The sequence below is a fragment of the Dreissena polymorpha genome, chromosome 1 (genome assembly GCF_020536995.1).
Source record: "Dreissena polymorpha isolate Duluth1 chromosome 1, UMN_Dpol_1.0, whole genome shotgun sequence".
Taxonomy (NCBI): Eukaryota; Metazoa; Mollusca; class Bivalvia; order Myida; family Dreissenidae; genus Dreissena; species Dreissena polymorpha.
The window spans coordinates 9,294,592-9,318,245 of NC_068355.1; the positions used below are offsets into that span (position 1 = coordinate 9,294,592).

Here is a 23,654-nt window from a genome sequence, read left to right on the forward strand (position 1 = left end):
CAAACAATTACCGACTATTTAAATAGATAATCTTTCCATTTACATCAGTGTTTGAAACGCTTATGAAAAATAATTACCCAAGCCTTTCAAAATTTAAGCACGGACAGATCTGTATCTTTTCACAAATGAAAATAGACGCTACCCTATTCGTCTGCGTCAAGAATTTGTCGTAAAACTTGTGGTAAGCGTTAGATGCAGACGTGCACAACAGATTGAGTTCTGAATACAGATTTCTGAATGCAGATTTTTATAGAAACTCCTCAAAGCAGTTACTTCCCTTGCTTCGCCCGGTCAGTAACTTCTAGTATAAGGGAGGCCACTGCGTTGGAGATTGAGATTTATAGTGCAGATAGAATTGTTTTACGAACGAAATTTGTTTTAGGTTATAAGAAGATTTTTTGACATAAAACGGTCTTAGAAAAATTCACTAAAAACGGTGTCAGCAATATTCTTGGAAGAAAACGTTAGAAAAACGTTTCCAAATTTTTTTTGTAAGAATGACCATATACTGAATTAAATAGATATTTCGTCTGATTTTTGATCAGGTAAGGCTTCATAATGGGTAACCATTCGATGTGGATTTTTGAAATGTGGTATATACCATAAGCATAGGTGCGTAAACGCACCTATGCTAAAAACCATCACGACATTTTGTTTATGTGGCTGTTTTCTTAAAACATAGCATTCATGTTTCATTGTGGAAATAGAGAACATAAAACATAATGTTTTGTTTTTATGAAAATAAATCCATCTCTAAATCTGGATTCATTCCAAACATATCATCCTGAAAATCGCACAAGTTCTAAAGCACTAAAAATTAGACATAATAGAAATACAATTTACAAGAATATGAGAGTCATGCTCTATTATAATTTCGAAAAATGTATATAGAAATTACATAAATATAAATGTAATAATATCGTGCAAGTTCATGCATCACATGTTGGTGTTAACACGAAATTCTAATACTAGAAGTTGTTAATTAGCACTAATGCTTTTGGTTTAACTTTAAGTTTGTATGAACATACAGCCATTTACTGTCAAAATCATGCATTTTTTTGTATTTAGGAAGGGAAAAACTTATAACTACGTTCAACAATTAATATACATAGTACACCAAAAATCATTGGATTGGTAATGCCATTTAACTTTTAAGATTTTTTTCTTAAAAATTGCAAAAATAAACTGTTAAGTTATGAAGCAATATTGCCCTTTCATCAGGCGTGCAATAGATTGCTGTCCGGTAACATCTACGTTTGTTTTATTACAGAACACTCATTCATGCGGTATTTATATCCCACATTTAGTTGTTTTAATACACAATTAATTTGATGTTATCTTATTCAAAACATTGTTCAGATATGATTTGGTAAATTATCCATATTGCATCAGTTACGTCTGTTCTAACATTCCTTTCTTCTACACAGGGGACATATTAATTTGCTACGACTTAACACATGTTCCATTGTAAGTAACTTTTATTTTTTATTACTTATTAACATTTTATTTTTCCAAACAAAATAGAATAAATAATCAACATATATGTGCCTTATCGTTGGTATACTGTTAATGTTAAGAATGAATTTAATTCCCATCAACGTAGTATTTGAAACATTGTTGCAGTATGTATTATCAAATAAGTCAATAAGACAAACAAGAAGCTCTTAAACCGTTTCGAAGTCGTTCAATGTATATCTTTCACATAGAACTATTTTATGATTTAGTATTTCTGCTGAAAGTTATGTAAATGACTTATTAAATGACTATCAATCGTGTATACCATTGTTGCGTTTTCATATACGTAACATGCCTAAATCCATATTTAAATAATTTTGTTGGGGATTACAACAATGCTCCGCCGACTTTTTTTAAGTAACCAGTATTAATTGTTTGCCAATCTTCAAACAAAGTTTTGCGTTTACAATAGTGTTACCAGCTGCAGCGTAAAAAACGAGGGTATATGAAACTTTAGCATAAGAAATCGATTATTATATTAAAACCTGTATCAACAGCAACCGAATGGTATTATAAACTGTGGCATTGGTAGCCGAAGGTGTTTAAAAGTGAAGCATAAGCAACCGATGGTATTGTAAATTGTTACTTAAGTAATGGTATTAAAAACTGCAGCACAAACAATCGATGGTATTAGAATTTGTAGCATAAGCGACCGATTATTTTAGTAACTGCAGCATACGCAGCCAATGGAATGATTTAATGCAGAATTATAAACCAATGTTATAAGAAATTGTAGCATAAGCAAGCGAAGGTTCCTGCAGACGCAACCAATGGTATTATAAATAATAGCATACGTAAGCGATGTTGCTTAATATTGTAGCATATATACCGAATATATTAGCAACTGTGACATAAGAAATTGAGAAATAATGATTAAATAAAGCAAATGCAATTGATATTATTATTAAGCAGTATTTGATAAAAATGTTGTACTAGTCAATAACGCCATTAATAACTGCGTGATCATGCGCAAATCAACAATAGTAAATACGATGCGTGATGACAAAAACTAAAGAACAGGAACTGTGTGCAGCTGCGCGTAGCTCTTTGTGATTAAATGTGGTGATTAAATGACTCAGACAAATAAGAGCTGGACAGTCCATTGGTATAAACACAAGAGTACAGTACTAAATCATATCCGCACAAACGTTGAATTGTCTACAGCGCTTAACGATATTGGCACTGACAACATACTGTTTGGCTCAATGAACTTCTTCGTACAATGAACGATGTATACACGATGTATTTGTAAATTTATAAATCGCTTAATACTGCATAAGGTACCATTCTGATATTACTTTTTTAGGTTTTTATACCACTCACACTTTAGTTTCATTGAGCTGAACAAAACACAATTAAAATGTCAAACTTTGTTGAACATTTTAAAGGAAAATTTCGAAAGAAGAATGATATAAATGTGTTTCATTAATTATACGTTTTAAATTAATGTTCATGTTACTTTTATCAATTAATAATTGTAAATTTTTTATTGGGAAGTAGGTCGATTTAATATATGGATTCTTGTTATATGTTAATTATATAGTATAATTATTGTATGCGATTAGAATGCTGACATTATATACAGGATCCTCGATTCAGTACATACATTTTTATAAGTAATACTCAGACACCACCCAACACGGACTAGCACTGCTTGTTGTTACATTGACACACTATACACGTCTTTGCCCTCCGGTGAAATATATAGAGAATAACAGGTTACTGCCTGATCTTTTTGTAAAATATCAGACAAGGCTTAGAATAATATAAGGGCTCGTTATTTTATTCGTGCCGAGTCTGATATATTAAAAAAAGATCAGACAGTAACCTGTGTTTCTGTTTATCATACCTCTTCGTCCCCGATAATAAAGAAATAATGAAAAAAAATCGCTTAAAAGCCGCAGTTTTATCGGGAAAGCATATGACTTTTGTCGTTTGACGTGTTAACAATGACGTCACGAGCACGCGCGCTTAATATTTGTAGAAAAATGTTTTTTTGCTGTTCGTGTTGAATTTTGTATTTAAAATATATTTAACTTGGTAGCAAATTGTTTGTTTTATTGAATCAGATTCGATTTTACTAAAAATTATTAGTTAATAGTTGATTTCGAGTAATATGACCATCCCCCGTACATGACTGATATTAGAACTTCCTGTTGACCATGATATAAAAAAATATATCAGGCAACGTTATATCAGGCAGATATCAATGCGGTGGTATGATAAATTGTGTATTAACCGCTACCGTGATGTCCCCTTTGTGTCGTACTGTAACTTGTGTGTTAAAGTTGTCCTTTTTGTTTTCTTTACGCGAAACGTTACCTTGTGTTATGATGTTGGTCTGTATGTGTTCTACGCTCGCCACTGTACCCTGTATTTCGTCGTGCTTGCGTTGGTGTGTTGATAATGTTTTTATACAAATATCATTGATCTATAATATGATATGTTTATTGATCAAATGACAATCGTCAGTGTGTTTAACCTGATCTGAATCACGTCACGAAACTTAATGTATATTTAAGTAAAAGACCATTGCTTATAATTATAATAGAAATCGAATGCGATTTATATTAGGAATTATATTGTAATAAACGGCAGAACATAAACACAGCAAATAAAAGCATAACCCAACAAATAATACTTAAATCTTATAATTTAAGAAAAACGTGTGTTATATAATTTCAATCTAAATTGATGTTTAACGTCCCAAAATATAACATTCGATTAATTAGATTACAATAATTTAAAACGATGAAAATGTTTAAATTGTAAAAAATTAAGAGAGCCATGTTTATACATAATTTCGCGCTCGTGTCTGCACAGCTTCAAGACAATTTTGTGTTCATCCAGTTCCATCGGCACATTTGTTGTCCATTATATGTTTTCTGGAAAGAATATCATCTTACAGTATTAATCAGATATATTTCCCAGTGGTTTTCGTTACCGTATTAAGATCGAATTAGTCAATAATTTCTCCAAACGACTTTGGAGGGCTCATATCGACAATCTATATCTGAATACTTCAATATAATAGGGGAACTATTTATGATGAGTATTCCGCCTGTAAGATTCTTTATTGACATTCGACCGGTTTGTACTCATGCGTATTCCCTCAAAGATACTAATCGTGTTAGAACATATACGTGCTTCATATGAAACCGCTATTGCAATAAACCACACTTAGCCTGTTGTTTTCTCCGACGTAGCTGTCGTGCCCATTTTTAAACCTTTTCGTTCGATTATTTCAGTGGAATGGCCAGAAAATTTCCATACACAAAACTCGGATAAAAAAATAAATATATTGAATGTTCGTATTGGTGAAAAAAAATGCGCGCAATAGAAAACGTGAAATACTTCGTGTAGTATATCCTTAACAGAATTCTTATTTTTATTCGGCTATTTTGAAAATAATCGAAATTGAGAATTACGCTTTTTAACGATGTTAAATGAGTTGCAAGTGTGAAACTATGTTTATCTGTAATAACACGGCTAATACATTTGCAAACGTTTGTCTTTCAAGCCTCTTTATACTTGGTACATAGTCACCGCCAGAGCAACATAGTTCTCAGGTATTGGTCAATATCAATTCCGAAAAGTGGCAGCACAAACATTCACAAAGAATTACAAACTAGAATCTATCCACTCGTTTATAATGAGGGCATGATACAGATGTTGTTCTTTTTTATAACTTTGATGCATTGTCATAGCTTCTAAAGTGGTATAGAAATAACGCTATGTTGATTTATGTTGCACTCTTTGAAGAAGTAATAAGTGTTGCTTCTAAATGAAATTCTCCTAGATTATTTCAACATACTGGTAAGCTTATTTTAATTCCAATGGAATTTCTGGCATTAAATCTGATGCAAACCCTTGTTATACTTTATCTTATTGAGTTTGAATATTTAGCAGGATAAATGATTATTTGCTTGCTACATGTTACTTTATGCTTCTCTTTCATATTGGTGTTTAGTATTTTTTCTTATTGTGTATGTTTTATCCAATAGTTAACTCTTCTTTTTATTATGTTTACCCGTGGAAGATCGGATCCAATAGTATAAATTAGTTATTTTTCCTCATTTTTTACTATGTACGTTCAGTTCGAGGCCGAAGACGTCATTAGATTTTTTAGTAATCCTAGCATAAACTTGAAAAGCAAACAAACTTCCTATTGAGAATGTTTTTAATCAAATACTTGTTGGTCCCTGTTTATTTTCAGCTCTTCAGTTTGATTGCGATTATAATTTATCATATTGGAGTTGTTAAGTCTGAAATATATGCTGATTTTCAAGCACGTCCAATGTGTGGGTTCTGGTGATTTATCAAAAGAATATGGGGCTTTTCATGGACTTGTATGGCGTGTCAAACGTTGCAAAATTCAATGTTTCCATATGTATGTGGTATAGTTGTATATATATGTTGTATATTTCCATTTTTGTGTGGTATAATTGCATATATGTGTTGTATAAATTCATATATATGTGGTAAAATCCGATATATGTATTGCATAACAAATATATGTTGTATTATTTCATGTTTATGTTCGATATTTTCATATATATGTTCTAAAAGTTCATATATGTACGCAATATTTTGATATATTTGTGTGGTATAATTTTCAAAATATTTGTGTGTTCTTAACATTTATATGTGTGTGCAATAGTTACATATGTTTGTTGTTAAATTTGCATATATATGTCCTATAATTTGAATCCTGGGAAATATTTTAACAGGTATGACTAAAAAGCGGATATGGCTACTTCGAGCGTTAAGTGCGTTTATGTGTCTTCTTCACGAGTGAACCGTCACGATGAGTTATATTTTTCATATTAAACAGGCGTCCATTATCCCAGTAGCAGGCTAATTCGTCCTAGGCCTAATTCTGGGCCTATTCGGCTTCAGCCCTATTCGGACAAAAATCAACGGGACTTATTCGACCCTAATTTTAATTTAACATGTTCTTTTAACTTAAACACCATATCGTTTTCTCAAGCTCGAATGCGCTCACATGATAATCACTTTTTTAACGAAATTTTACCAACTAGATCGCACAAATTCCGATCGATTCTCATAAAGGTTACTTAACCATATACCGCCATAAGATATGTTAAAATCGTTCAAAAATATATTCATTAACTTGTATATTTAAGTTTCCTGCAAAAACCATCACCTCCGAGGAAACATTCCACAAGGATGATTGTGATTCCGTCAAATGTAATCCATCGTTTTAAATCGGTATGACTGAATTGCGGGAAGTGCCCCTTTCCAACGACAGGGCTTTCTATAAACGGAAAGGGTCTCATATGTTTTATTTTGAATATTTTCCAATAGATACAACAGAAATGCACTAATAATCTAAATAAATAACTCATACTATATTGTTGAAATTTCAGCTTTAATAGTTATGAGTCCTTTTCCTTCCACTTAAAGCCCTTTACGCGGGATTTAGCCATCTTCGCTTTTCAGTCACGCCTGTTCAAAATAGTTCCCATGATGCAAATTATAGAACATATATATGAAAATTTTACAACAAATATATGGAATGATTGCACACAAATATGCAAGTTTATAACACCCACATATTTTGAAAATTATACCACACAAATATCAGAATTATACCACATATATCAAAATATTGCATACATATATGAACTTTTAGAACATATATATGGAAATATCGAACATAAATATGAAATTATACAACATATATTTGTTATGCAATACATATATCGGATTTTACCATATATATATGAATTTATACAACAAATATATGCAATTATACCACACAAAGATGGAAATATACAACATATTATATATACAAATATGCCACATACATATGGAAACATTGAATTTTGCAACGTTTGACACGCCATATACTTGTTCATACCTATATTTTAATTAATTCGGGGTCGGGTCGTGTTTAAGGTTTGTCATGCTTATAGGCACAGTGTGATGTGTTATATTCGCATTCTCTATTACAACATGTCTTTCCGGTATCGGGGACATATCTATGTGCAATAACTTTACTCCTGTTTAATTATTAATTAAGCTTATGGTTGATACCTTATTCAGCAGTACACCTTGGGTTTTTGCCAAAAAAAGATCATATAAATAATAACGTGTATACATGTATATGACTTTTCGTAAAGACAAATCTGAATTCGCCATTTTGCAGTATCGCATTGCAATTGCTTCCAAACTGAATAGGGTACATGTAGGTGTTTTATGACCGAGCTCACGTAATATATAGATTTTTTAAATTATAATTATTAGCGAATCAACCCACCTGTCCTGTGTTTATCCCAAACAAACATTTTTTTGAAGAATGTCATAATTTTATGTATTATATACATTGATTACAGTTACTATGTAGACAATGAGGTATTATGTTAGAGAAATAAAATTTGTTTTCAAGTACTCATTTTTTATCTTAAGGTAATATCAAAGCACTCCTTACCAAACCGTATATGTCTTACTTATATCAAAATAAGATTTGCTTTCAAGTACTTAAATATTATCTTTAAGTAAAATCAAAGCACTCATTGCCGAATTGTATATGTCTTACTTATATCCTCCTTATTACTTATTCTCCAAACTTATTAAAGAAATCTTACCAAAAATTTTTAGACAACAAGTTCACATTAAAGGGGCCTTTTCACGTATTGGTTTATTGACAAAATTAAAAAAATGTTTCAGATTCGCAAATTGTCGTTGTAGTTATGATATTTGTGAGGAAAACAGTAAAACTGAACATTTACCATGCTCTAAAATAGCCATTATATGCATCCTTTGACAATTTAAAAAAACCTTAATTATAAAGCGTTGCAACGCGAAATGATTGAATAATTTGGAGAGTTCTGTTGTTGTCGTTCTACTTTGTGATACTGCTTATATTAAGTTTAAAATACATGACTCATTGTGTGAGCATGGTGTAATCGATAAACTTTTAATCCAGGGGTCAGTGGATTGAGTCCAGTTGAGGGTTACTTTTTCTTTCTTTAATTTAATTCTTGTTTATTTTTACTGAAGCTTTTGAGAGCCAATGTTCACATTTAACAATATTAAGCATTTAATGACAAACTTCAATACATGCCAAAATCTATGAAAAGGCCGCTTAAAAGATTGCAAAAATTTTCGTCATTCCAAAGTGTTTGGAGAGAAAATATATATTGAGAAAAGAAAATAAAATCATGGTGCACAAGTTTAAACATATAAAACGCGCATTTTTTTTACAAATAATACTCTATAAAATGAAATTCACGTAGTGACTTTACAAATATTTGTCGCACTATGACCAAAACCGCATATAGTGAAGACACTGGACATTGAGAGAGAAGAAAGCGTTAACGAATAATTAAATTTACACATAATGTCAAAATTTTCGTATTAACGTTCATGTAAATATTCCCTAGGAAATGAGATGAAAATATAACGTACACTCTTGACTGACGATGATTTTAAAAACAGATCTAGCAACCGATCTTATTATAAAATGGCGTAAAAAGCAACCGATGGTATTATGAACGGTAACATAAGCAAACGATAGTATTATGAACGGTAACATAAGCAACCGATGGTATTATGAACGATAACATAAGCAACTGATGGTATTATGAACTGTAGAATAAGCATTCCATGATGATTTCACCTTGAAGTATAAGAAACGTATAGTATTATAAACATTAACATAAGCAACCGATGGGATAATTGACACCACCAGCATGAGCAAACGAAGGTATTACAACATGCAGAAAAAATAACAGTGGTATGACAAACCAGTGGTATTTTGAAACTGAAGCATATTCAATGACAGCTTGAGTTGGCGAACAGCAGCTGTATGAAGCTGCTCGAAGCGTTTTTAGATGGTCGCTTAGCGACCGTCTAAGGTGGTTAGTCTAAAATTCAGGTCGATACGCCTTAGCTACTAGGAGCCCAATACCCGCTTACAACGCGTATCCGCGCAAGAAAGATTTGTATAATTTATGGAAGAGGTTTGAGTTCTCCAATTATATCATTCACAAATGGAAACATGATATTAATATCGTGTTAAATAAAATAGTTTCGAACGGTGCTTTTATAGAAAAGAATCAATAAACAATGATCGTATTGTACCTGTCGCGGAGGAGATTGTTTATGAATGAATAAAATAGTCCACTTTCTGCAGCGTCTTCATGACGTAGTATTTTTGCTCAGTCCATTCATAATATGAGGCTATGAATAGATGCGCCTGTCGATAAACAAAGGAAAGTCCACGTGCGATAACAACGCACACGGAGTGTATATTGATAGGAGATGAATCGAGTATTTGACCCTTACTGTAGTAAATTCAATCTTATGCAAAAACTATTCATCCGATTTTATTGGTTTATACGTTATCTTGTTGCTTATTAATTCCTCTTTCAAAAAAAATATAACTTTTAGTATATTCCCGTTGTTATTAATGGATTTATAGCGAGTTAAACACAAGAAATACACATTTTATGTTTTACCACCGCGCGTTTAACCGTGTTGTGGCTATCGATCTTTTACAATTAGCGTACAGCGAAGCGCCGAGGTTATACATTTTGATGTACCCACTCACGTCTTTTGTTAAATTATAGTTTCATTTCTAGGCCGATTTTGACAAATAATATATCGTTAGAAAGCTTACGTTACGTAGTAAACAGCTATATAAATATATATTAAGTTTTTCTTCTGATTTCGACAGCCCGGCGAGTTATAACTTTAACTTTTGCAAATATCATACCGTTTTGGAGTTTTAGAATCTAGATTTACGGTTGACATGTTCGTACTTAATACCAATTTGTAGCGTTTATATTTGGAGTTCAGTTTAAAAAATTACATCTTGCTTAGGAGAATAGAATTCTGTATACGATAGAATAAAAATTGTTTAAAAACGAAAGTAATTAAGGAATGAAGGCGGAAGAAAGTAGCGCGCGTTCCTAACGCACTGAACTGACGCTACGGTCTTGGCGATTATGCTTTTGTTTAGAAACCGGCCATTGAATTTCCTTTGCCAAATTATTATATTTTTTATGGAATATATTGTAGTATTTTGTTCACGAAACATATCAATAAAGCTTATTATAAATGAATCTTAATAAATTAACGATTTCAGCTCTTGTTTATAACACAGAAAGGGTGTTAAATTTATGATGAAACAGCGTATATAGCGGACCATCTCGATATTATTCGGCTTTGCATGCATACTTGAAATAAAATGGGTGTAAAAAAACATTCATCGTTTGCTGTTTATTATCAACGAGGTAATTATGTATAATTATATGAAATGTTATTTACCTTAAATTATCAATTTATTAAAGATTCTTGAAAATCACGGTCGGTGTTACGCGGGTCATTTCGTATTTTGACATCAGGGCATCATGTCCAACTATTCAAAATCAGATTCACTGGGACGATGACGGCTTCGATTTAGACAGGCAAACAGGTAGTTTATTCAGACTTATACAGCAGTACATCGTCTTCAACTCAAATATATAAATTATTTTTAGACGAATTGTTAGGTGATTACACATATAGCAGTGATGATTCTGAGAATGTGTCCATGTTTCTTATCCATGTAATCTAGAGTCCGTGGTTTGAGCATTTTTATCGCGGTGTTCAATAAAAGATATCTCAATAATCTTGTTTATTGATAGATCTGTGGTTTTATTGCCCCTGTGTTCAGCACAAACCAATTATCTCGTTATGATCAGATACTGTGCCGACCAATACTAAATAAAACTATGGTGTCATACGCCACAGCAGGGACCTATACTTGTATATTGGTCCCTTACCACAGGTGGCAATGTCTGGTCAGTTTACACTTTTTATGATACCTCCATGTCCTCTCGTGGTATAAGTGGTCATTTCTTGGAGTATTGTAACACCAAGTACTCAATTTTGCGTTTATAAGATATGTAACGTATTGAAAACATTTATAGTCATCTGCCCATACAGATTGCCATTAACTAAATACTGTATAGATGTCAGGCAGCTGAATCATAATAATTTTAAGTGCTTAATTCCTATACATGTACATTTTAAACATTTAAAAAATCGAATACTTAACATTTAACGTATTTAGCGGGTGCCGGTAAAAAACTCCGTCATTTCGCAGTCCTATAAAGAGTGTATGGTAGTGTACGGAACAACATGATTAAAAACTGCATTCTCATTTGACCACAACGGGGTTAAATAATCTTTCCGAAAAACACAAATAATACAGAGTTATAATTTAGAATTCTATATATTTATAACTCTGATAACTTATAAAGATATTTCAATATACATGCGTAGACAGTTGACCGTGATTTTCAAGAATCTTTAAATATTTTTAATTGATTGATAATTTATGGTTAATAACCTTTCATATAATTTTACATAATTACATAATGAAATAATAAACAACAAACGATGAATGTTTTGACACCCATTATATTTGAAGTATGCAAAGCCGAAATATATCAAGAGGGTCCGCAATATACGCTGTTTCATCATAAAATTAACACCCTTTCTGTGTTATAATCAAGAGCTGAAATCGTTAATTTATTAAGCTTCATTAATACGTAGCTTTATTCATATGTCTCAAGAACAAAATATTTCAATATATTCCATAAAAATATAATAATCATGGCAAAGGAAATTCAATGGCCGGTATTTAAACAAAAGCATAATCGCAAAGACCTTAGCATCAGTTCGGTTCGTTAGGACCACGCGCTACTTTCTTCCGTCTTCATTCCTTACTTGCTTTCATTTTTAAACCAGTTTTTTCTCTATCATATACAGAATTCTATTCTCCTAAGCAAGATGTTATTTTTAAAACTGAACTCCAAATATAAACGGTACAAATCGGTATAAAGTACGAACATGTCAACCGTAAATCTAGATTCTAAAACTCCAAAACGGTATGATATTTGCAAAAGTTAAAGTTTTAACTCGCCGGGCTGCCAAAATCAGATGAAAAACTTAATATATATTTATATATCTGAAAACTACGTTACGTAAGCTTTCTAATGATATATAATTTGTCAAAATCGGCCTAGAAATGAAACTATAATTTAACAAAATACGTGAGTGGGTACATCAAATGTATAACCTCGGCGCTTCGATAAAAGATCGATAGCCACGACACGGTCACGTGACTTAGACACAACAAGATATTTGGCGTAACGGTCCCGTTTCTTATCCGTGTAATCTAGAGGGGAGGCGGAAAACTACAACGGGCGAGGCATGGTATGGTATTGCGCAATGGGGTGTTAGAGGATTAGGATTAGGGTTAGGGTTAGTGTTAGGGGTCGGGTTAGGGTTTGGGTTAGCCTAAACCCAACTCTAACCCTAACCCGACCCCTAACCCTAGCCCTTACCCTAACCCTTTTTTGGGGTTATAACCCCTGACCATGCCTCGCCTGTTGTAGTTTTCCGCCTCCCAATCTAGAGTCCATGCAACGCAATAGGTTACGCTCTCACATACACCTCAATGACGTAGCACAGGTCGTAAATTGAGGCTATTAATAGATTCGGGAAAAAGTTAACGCTTATTTATATTCTCAATTTATAAAACTTTGAACATAAGTTCAACAATAACTTCAGCGATACGATAGACAAAAAAAAATGTTTCATAATCGCTAAACCCGAATATAACAAACAAATTATAATAATAATACGAATGACCTGTTTCGTAACCTCGTTCATGCCTCTACAGCGGGTATTTCTGGAAAACGTTCTTTGGTTCTCAACATATAGCGGCGATCTTTTGTATCTACGGGTGCTAGCAACGCAATAGTAGAAGGTTAGTAGAAGGTTTAGCTTGTTTATATTCACAGTTCTCAATACATAGACAGTTGGATATGAGTTCATCACTTACTACAGGCATACTATAGGCAACCTCGAAAATGCTTTATAATCGCTTAAACCGAAAACAACTAAATATATTATATTAAGTATATTTATAACAATAAATATCTTTTAAAAATGTAGTCGGCGTTTACGCTGACTTTGAAATAAAGTTTGCAATTTACTTTTCTAAATAATTACAATACAATTAAACAAAAGTTAAACTATTGTGTTGTGTTTTTCACTTGTAAGTTACATATTCACCGCATGAAATGTGTGTTAGCATTATCAAACCACACATTAGTGTGAGTAGATAAAAAATATACTACGGGAAAGCACTTCATATGTGTCCTCATATGCCTTTTTATGAGTATCTTTCTTCACTATCGAAATATATCGTATGTTGATATTTGATTTAAACGCAGTTTCTTTCGACACATTTAAATCACACGTCAATAGCGCCGTCATGCGAAAATGGGTCTTATGCGTTTCGGCCAGCGTTTGTTAAACCCAACATGTGCTTTTGCGCAGTCAGGCCATAGGCGATGCTGTTCGCTATAAAATTACTCAATATGCTATGTTTCTCCTTACCAGAAGGAGAGATAGCTGAGTGGGCTATTTATATGATGGGCGCATATGAAATAAGACCCATTTTCGTATGACGAGGGTCATTACAGATCTCATTGCGAATCGAAAATGCCACAGTTAAGAACAATGCTTTTTGATACAAAATTGAATTCAAAATAGCAAACTTGTTAATAATGGCATCCTATCCACACATTAAGGAATGATTTCCAGACGTGCTGACCAATTACGGCAAACATTGTGGTATGATAATTAAACGATTTTCTCTTATCGTGACACTATACTATTTCGCTAATGATTGTTTTCTCATCTTGGAGGCGAAAGTGAAATTATGCGAGATGGATTGTAACGCGTAATTGTAACAGGGCGTTTGAGCATACAAAGAGTAGTCCGGAATTCCTTACACTGAACAGTGCTACATCCTTTGAATTGAGCACATACGCAGTGATGTAGCAAAAATTCAGAGGTTGTATCTCGAATCAGCTTATTAAATATTCGAAAATATTCATGCATGTCTGTTGGCGTTATGTAAAAGTCACTAAGATGAAAACTGAGTAAAACAGCTACGCCTAAAAGCGCATTAGTGCTGTATACCTATGTTTATGTCAGCGTTGTTGACACCGTGTGAACTGCTCGGGTAACAAGTGAAGCATAAACAGCAATGTTTATATACTTTTATTCCTCCATATACAAGATACGAAGATTATTGTATATTTTGAATTTGTATATGGTGTAAAAAATCAAAAGTTTTGTACACGGAACTTTCATTATGAATTTATACTCTTGGTACGATAGTTATTTGATATTAGAAAAAATATTCCTTTAATATGATGGTGACTGCAAATTTTCTTTATATTAAGTTCTCATTACCATTTTCATCATACTTTCTATGCTTTCAGAACGTCCAAAAAGCATGTTGTTTTTATTTTGTCTAAGTTATTTCTATGAAATGATAAGGATGATAAAAAGTGCACACAAAACTCGACCCGTGCGCTATGACACACACTTTATAAAGTTGAATGGCGTGTGTTCATTTCAAACTTGCGATTGATTTTGAAAAATGAATTGCGTGTTAAATTATGCATTAGCGAACATCTTCAGTGCCTTCAGCGCTTTGATTATAAATGCAGTCGGCGAATATCTCAGAGATATTAAACTCTTCATTGCATTCGACTACACTCAAGAGACTAGTACTTTATCATATCCGCACAAATCAGCATTTACCGATTTTGGCACTGAATTATTGAACTTCACGCTGTGTTGATTATTTTCGTTTACGTACAATTTTTGTTATAATTATATAAATTACAAAAGATACAACAGTCAAATTTATCCATTTATTCAACATTTGCTGTCAAATTGTTGACATAAGTATTTTATAAATTATAAACTATGCATATTGTATTTTATTTTGTTTTAGTGGTATATTAGCAACTTCAAAATATTACAAATTCCGTGGAAAAATACTTCAATGTAAATATATGTAATCTGTTTGCATAATCTTCAACATCTTAAAAATAATTAAGTTGGGGAAAACAAGCATATTGAGATATTGCTTTTTTTTCCATCACTTTTTGTGAGTAAATGGTACATTTCTGCACAGTAAATTACTAGTATTGTCTAACCTTCATCAATCTTTTAACATATAGTATTCTGGGCCTAATGCTTGATTTATGTTGTGTTCATATAACGTTCATATATAATTTCGGTTGTGAATATTATTTCTCATGAAATCTACAGGGCTTAAAACTACAATGTATGTCACATAACCGTTCCTAGAAAACAATGTTCGTGTTACAGTTAAATTGCCTGCAAGTAGTGGAATGTGCATAGTTGAGGCGATGTTGTTTTCACACAGGGCATTAAAGTAGATAATTCGTATTTTAGTTTATTTCCGGTTCCATAGACACGTTTGTTGTTAAACATATATTTTAGCAAATGTTGCATGTATCATCGTAAACTATTTATCAGATATATTTCCTAGTGGTTTTTGTAATCCATAGTTTCTACGTTGCTCTGGGAGTACTTTTACAGACGACAATGCATATCTATAAAATAGTTGACGTATAAATGATTTATGTTCCGCATATTACCGATGACTCGTTTAAATCATTTCTATCATATCATTGAATTCGATCGTTTTTGTATTATGCTCGGTCCAAAAATGATAATTATCGTGAAAGAAATTACATTTGATTTATAGGAAATCGCTATTACAATTAAACATAATTGCGTTTATGTGTTTTGTATTATTATTGTTATTATCAGCTCCTTCGATATCCAATGTGTTTGAACAATACTTCTAACTTGATGGCAATTTTTAATAATCTGCAAATTTTGTACTTTCATGTTTTTTGTGAAAAATGATGAGACGCATGACTGCACATCTCAAAATACAAATTTCACCTTTATTTTCCCGGTTGCACGTTGTTTATATTTACCTTATGATTGTAAATGGTTACTTAAAAATACAATTAAACTATTTTTGCTTTGTACTTCATGAATAAATAGTCATTCGTGTCTTTGAGTACTTCACCGAATTTAACGTTTCCTACAATTATCAAGTGCAACTCGAGAAACGGTGTGGGTTTTGGATATTAAAAAAGTTCTTCCTTCATATAATAATTAGTAATCAGTCATAAATTCTCCTTATAAATATTTTTTTTATAGAAACGTACCTTGAGAAGATCCCAGTTTATAAACTTAATAGAAATCTGCCCTATTTTATTTCATGCGAATTGTTATTATATTATTTAAATTTATATAAACAGTGTATTGCTTCATTAATAATTCTGAGCCAAGATGACATGTAGAGCTCTTTAGAACCGGTTCAAACCACCAATGCTTTTCATTTACAGAAAGTCAAACAACATCACAATTTTTAAACTACATATGGGTTTCAACATGGAAATTAGAATGATAATATAATAAAACGTTGTAAAATATAAGCCAATTAAACAAATCAGTATAATTAAATGGCGGCATATATAGGTTGAGGAAGTGCGTCCATCGTTGAAGCGTATTATATATGGTAACACAAGAGCATTAATTTATGGTATCTGATTTGATATAATTATTTACACATAGGTCGGGACAATGTCGAGGAAGTGTTGTGATAATTGAAATTATTAGTACTGCGCATTACATCGTAGAGAGGAGTACTTTTGTCCTGACGGACATGAGCAAAACAAACAGGTTTTGCAAGTATGTTAGTGTAGGGCAATAACCGGTTTTGCAATGTCTGTGAATGGCTTTTTTATAGAAATAAAAAGCGTTCGAATTCAGTTCTAGCGAAGTCGTCAACGTGGCAACATTGTTAACCGAAAATTGAGGAGCACATAAATCTCATAAGCGGGAAAACAAATATTTGAAAGCGGAGAGATCGAAAATATCACGAGGCGAATGCAACTGGCCATACCGAAATCAGGTTGTTATTATAAAAAAATGCACCCAAAAATGCAATTCAAGATGGGTCGATAAAACAGCCCTTGATTTTTTGCTTGTAGCAAGCCTGGTCATTGGAAAGGAGCAGCTGAATGTTAAGCAAGCAGCTCGAACAATAAGATAAGCTGTTTTATGTTTTGGACAACGTTATCCAAATAATGGGTATTTCCGATTCCGTCGGAAAACAGTTGCGTTCATAAATCTGTAAACACTGAAATGGATCAAAAAGATCCTAGTATAGATATTGATACTGAAAGTTCGCCGGTAATTAGATTAAAGGCAGACGCGGCCAAGTAGCAAGAGGATACTGATAGTAAGTTAATTTAAAGTGTAGTAAGTGGTGGGTACAAGCTTCCTTTTATACTGTACCCGATCATTCACTGATGAGAAACAATTACTCAGCGAGAGTAAATTCAGTATTTAAAGAAAGCGAAATAAAAACTTTATTAGAGAAAGGTATTGTTTCAAGATGTAACGATATTCCACATATTGTTAAGAGTAGCGTGTAATAAGAAAGGGAAACCACAATAAGTTCTAGATTGTAAGTATATTAATCTGAATTTGCACCAGTTTGACGTTAAATTTGAAGACATTAAAGTTGCTGAAACTTTGTTTGAGAACAATTCCTTTGTATTTACTTTCGATATCACATATTGATATATGCGCACATCGCACAACAAAGCTGTTGTTTATGTTTGGTAGAATCAAAGTTAGGACGTTATTTTGCCTGTATAAACTATATTGTTTAATATATTGAAGTGCGTTAATCATATTACCATATTTAAACACTTTATAAACAGCACAGATGTATGATTTTAGGAAATCTGATTTAATGGTAGTACATATATATGTCGTGACTTTTTCGAGGAAGCGTGTTTATCGTTGAAACTAATTTTGCATGCGCAAAGATATCTGTAAATGATAAATGATCTCATCGTGAAATACATATGTGTATGTATTGAAGCAAGCCGGTTAATCTTTAAAACTTTCTTACGGTGTAAGACATTAATATATAATTATAGAAAAATCTGGACATTAGTAAGTCTAACTTTTGCAAAAACACAAAGATATGTAGGAAATGAAATAATTGTCAATTCCATTGAGACTAATTTATGGACTAAATGTAAAACCAACGCTACGGTAATATATCGTCTACACTTACTACTTTGCTGCGGAATTTTACGCAATGCGAAATTCGCTCTGCAATATTTCAGGAAAGTATTGACTGAAGTTCGTTCCATGATGCTTACTTGTATTTATGTGTGGAAATATATTTTATCTGCATCACAAACATAATTGAATTAAACTAAATATTGGTATATAGCATATATTAAGGGATTCATACAATAATATAATAATAAATTACATATACAGGTGAAATAAAATCTTTGCACTCAGATACTCACGCGCGCAAATTCGTTTGACAACTTTATGATTTCAATGTTGAAGAATCTTCAGAAATAATAGCACCTACCTCGTTTTAACAATGTAGTTGAGGGAAAAGTTTCATACGCAAGGCGTCATGCATCAGAGTAATTAAGTAAATGGTGTGTCTTCAAAAGTGAAACTTCAAAACCATTCAAAAGGAAAGCTTTTTAACATATTGAAACTTAATATAATATATAATCAAAAATAATACATTTAACATATTTTTTTTCCTAAAAGGTCTTATTTCAATACTGCATATACGTACAGATAAAGTATGAAATAGAGTGCAATAATATAATGCAACCAGAGTAAAGAAAAGTGCATAAGCTACACATATATAGTTATCTAAATAATAAAAGTATAATTTTATTTGATTGCAAAAGTTTAAAAAAAGAACATTTAAAAATAGCAACAACAACACAAATTATGACAATTACAAAAAAAGATGACATTTCCAGTCTGTATACTATGGCGTGTCAAACGTTGCAAAATTCAATGTTTCCATATTTATGTGGTATATTTGTATATATATGTTGTATATTTCCATTTGTGTGTGGTATAATTGCATATATATGTTGTATAAATTGATATATATATATATATATGGTAAAATCCATATTTATGTGGTATATTTGAATATATATTTTCTATATTTCCATTTGTGTGTTGTATAATTGCATACATATGTTGTATAAATTGATATATATATATATATATATATATATATATATATATATATATATATATATATATATATATATATATATATATATATATATATATATATATATATATATATATATATATATATATATATATATATATATATGGTAAAATCCGATATATGTATTGCATAACAAATATGTTGTATAATTTCATATTTATGTTTGATATTTTCATATATATGTTCTAAGAATTAATATATGTATGCAATATTTTGATATATATGTGGTATAATTCTGAAATATGTGTTTTATAATTTTCAAAATATGTGTGTGGTATAAATTTTATATATTTGTTGTAAAATTTTCATATATATGTCCTATCATTTGCATCACGGGAAATATTTTGAACAGGCGTGGCTGAAAAGCGGAGATGGCTAAATCCCGCTGAAAGTGGAAGGAAAAGGCCTCATCAACATTAAAGCTGAAATTTCAATAATGATGTATGAGTTCTTTATTTAGATTATTAGTACATTTCTTTTGTATCTATTGGAAAATATTCAAAATAAAACATATGAGACCCTTCCCGTTTATAGAAAACCCTGTCCTTGGGAAGGGGCACTTCTCGCTATTCAATCATACCGATTTGACGGAATCACAATTAATTCAACCATTATGATAAATGCTTTTTGAAGAAAATGAAATGGACTTGCTCTTTAATAAGGCTAGTGGAACAATGCCACGATTCGCTGCTGTATGTGCAGCAATGAACGTATTGTGAAATATCTATTCTACCATTATTAACGAATTCACTTGTTATATTCAATTGTATTTCGGCTAACTAAATTTCGGACAATATAAAGAACAGTAATTTCGGCCTCGGGACGTGAATAGTTTAAATGTATACACCGAGTATTAACTATTGACAATAACCAATTAAAGTATATATTCTATTTATTGGATTAATAGTCGGAATTCATTAATTATAAAAACGATAAAGATGCTAAATAATGTGTATCACCAAAAGGGGTGTACCCATAGTCCCTAACATCTAAGGACCATGCCTCAGCCCTGTGATGTTAACATAGCCATGAAAAAAAACCCATCTAAACTCAAATTTGAGTTTTATTTGAAAAATTATTGCAATTTTAATGGCACAGGGTTGTATTAGGGTCCTGGGTTGAAAATGCTCTGAACCAAGTAATAAAGATTACTAAGCACAAAAGTCATATTGAGTTTTAAAGTATTAATAAGCTTGACGTAATCAAAGCAATATAACATGCTTTTAACTAAATCCATTTAATGACTAGTAATTTGGTTTCTTTTCAGGGGCAGCTCTTGATGATGTCCCAAAAGTGGCCAACTACGTTGAAGTCACCGTACCTCAGTACCTCCCAGATGACTTTAAGACCTTTTTTCGCATGATAAGGGGTACTTTTGAAAGAGTTCTGGAGAGAATTTCAGCTGATGATCAGTTTCGTAGAAGGATTGCCACTGGGGGTCGTGAACAAGTTCCATTGGATACGGACTTACTAATGACGCTTTGGTATTTGGGTAATTTAGAGACAGTAAGGTCTATTGCAGACCGTTTTAACGTATCAAATTCAACTTTCTTAGACCATAACCGAAGGATGCTGACAGTTTTTTCGACAGTCTTCTTAAGACAGTAATATGTTGGCCATCAAACAATGACAATCAGACTGTGATTGATGAATTTCAAAATAAGAAAGGCTTCCCTGGAGTCTTGGGGGCAATAGATGGGACGCACATAAAAATTTCTGCACCAAGGTCTCCGGACTACTTCAATAGAAAAGGACACTATTCAATAATCTTGCAAGCTGTTTGTCGAGAAGACAGGCGTTTCACAGATGTGTATTGTGGGTGACCTGGAAAGGTGCATGATGCACGCGTTTTCCGTAACTCGCCTTTATTTGCTGCACTTCCCGGGTTTACTGGAATGAATCACATAATAGATGGAGCTTATCCGATTTCTAGATACTTGATGGCACCATTTAGCGATAATGTCACCTTTCAAGGGAACAGGTATCAACTTTAACCAAGCCCTTTCTGGCACCCGTGTCCTCATAGAAAACAGCTTTGGCATGTTAAAGAGTAGATTTCGCAGACTTATGTTTATTGATATGGTGGATATAGAGTTCATTGTCAAAACAGTCATTGCAAGTTGCATACTGCATAATTTATGCATTTTAAATGAAGATGAAATTGACATTCTTTTTGAAAATGATGAACCGGAAAATGATGATAATTGCTTTCCATTATTTGTACCTCAAAATAAAGTCAAAGGCGTTATGAAAAGAACAATTATAACCAGGCAGTTTCGGTTTCTGTTCTACCTGTTGAGACGATTTAGTTTGGTTTACTTTTTATATTTAAAATAATGAAACATACTAATACAAATTTTCATCGATAATTATTTCTTTTAATGCTTGGTTTTCGCTAATACTGCACAGTAGTTATTTACATTATTTTGTAATCAGACGGTAAATTTTGATCCTGATCATGCATTTATCTTCATATTTTTAAATTAAAAGTAATAAAAAATTAAAGGGTCCATATGTCTGTTAAATGATAAGGTTTTTTGTGTATCCAACAGAATGTTTTACATGTATGAAATTCTATGTTCTTGAAAAAATGGCTATTGCACTTAAATAAATTGACTAAAAAAATTGCTGTTCCACTTTTATAGCAAATTGCATAACAAACGATAAAATATCTTTAAACAAAAATCAACAACAATAATATCATCCATAATTTGGAATTGGACACTTATTTCATTAAAACTTTGAGTGAATGCAGAATGCTAAATTGTTGGAAGCTCTTACTGCAGTGTATAGTAAAAAAGTTGCATGCATGCACTTTATAATTGGAATGCAAATATTTAACCTGGAATTGTAGTTAAAATATATTCAGAACTGTACACAAAGAATAATTGCCTAAACATGCATGTATCTAGAAAAAAAACATGGAAACATAATATCATATGGTTGACCTTCGTTTAAGGTATTTATTTTCAGAATGTCTATGATGATGACATTAGTAATGATTACATATCAATATAAAGGTATTGTGTTTTTTTAATTAGTTTACTTTCATTGAAATCCATAGCTCACTTCTAATCATCACAAAGTAATTATTCCATGCTTGAGCTGATGATCGAATGTTAGATATATTTTTGCTTTAAGTGTCAAATCCCATCATAATCTGTTTAGTATCACATGGCTGTCTGCCACTATGACTAGCTGTCATTGTAAACAACATATTCAAGAATATAAAGGCAAAATGTGTCCTTATATTTAACACAGAAAAAGCAAAACAAATGAACAGGTAACTCTTTTCTGATCACCTGCTCTAGACATATATGGAATACACATGTAAATTTTCAAACAGATTGAAATCTGTACTCCCTTTATTAAAAGGGCAGGCAAAAGAACATTTTAATTCATGGAGGCTACTTGAACTAAAGCACTCACTTGAGAAGAATTGATGTGTTAGGTTATCAATCTATGAACTGTGTCACTTGAACAAATCCTTGCATTTTCTGTTAAACATATGCGGGTCTTATTTTGAAGAAAAAACAATCCAGTTGAAAAAAATGGTGCTTGAAAAAAAAATCCTCAGGTAAGCTTAGAACTATGAATTAAATGGATTCCATCCAATGAAACTAGTAAAACTAGGCCAAGAACAATAAACAATACTAAATATGTGCCAGTGGAGTACAGATACCACCCCCCCCCCTCACATTATTCTTTCGTCTATAACTTCCACTCATGTAAACACAAGCAAATTCGTTGACTTGATATCCCCCGCCAAATAAATTTTGTTAATGGGTGGGTGTAGAACTAAAAAAAAAAGGTATAAGTGAAGGGTTGTGCCTTTTGTCAATTATTTTTTAGGTCTTGCATTGCCTGATAATTGAGAACAATAACATCAGGACATTTTGAGAATCCATTTTAGTAGTGTTGTTGCATAAGCTTTTTCTCGTTAACGTGCTGGGTTTGATTCCCCATGAAGTGCTATTAGAAAATTCAAGGTGAAATAAGTAAGGAACATGTGGATCAATGGACATGGGAAGCGTGTGTCGTATATCTAAAGTTTCCTCATATAAATCGCATAACATAATTAAGAGGTTTATTTCACAAACTTAAAACATGAGCTAACAAACAGCGA

The 23,654-nt window shown here is 32.1% G+C and overlaps 1 pseudogene; it reads left to right on the forward strand.

Annotated features, from left to right (window-relative positions):
* Window positions 1-21,522, forward strand: part of LOC127864928 (uncharacterized) — a 28,925-nt pseudogene extending 7,403 nt beyond the window's left edge.
* The last annotated feature ends 2,132 nt before the right edge of the window (window positions 21,523-23,654 follow it).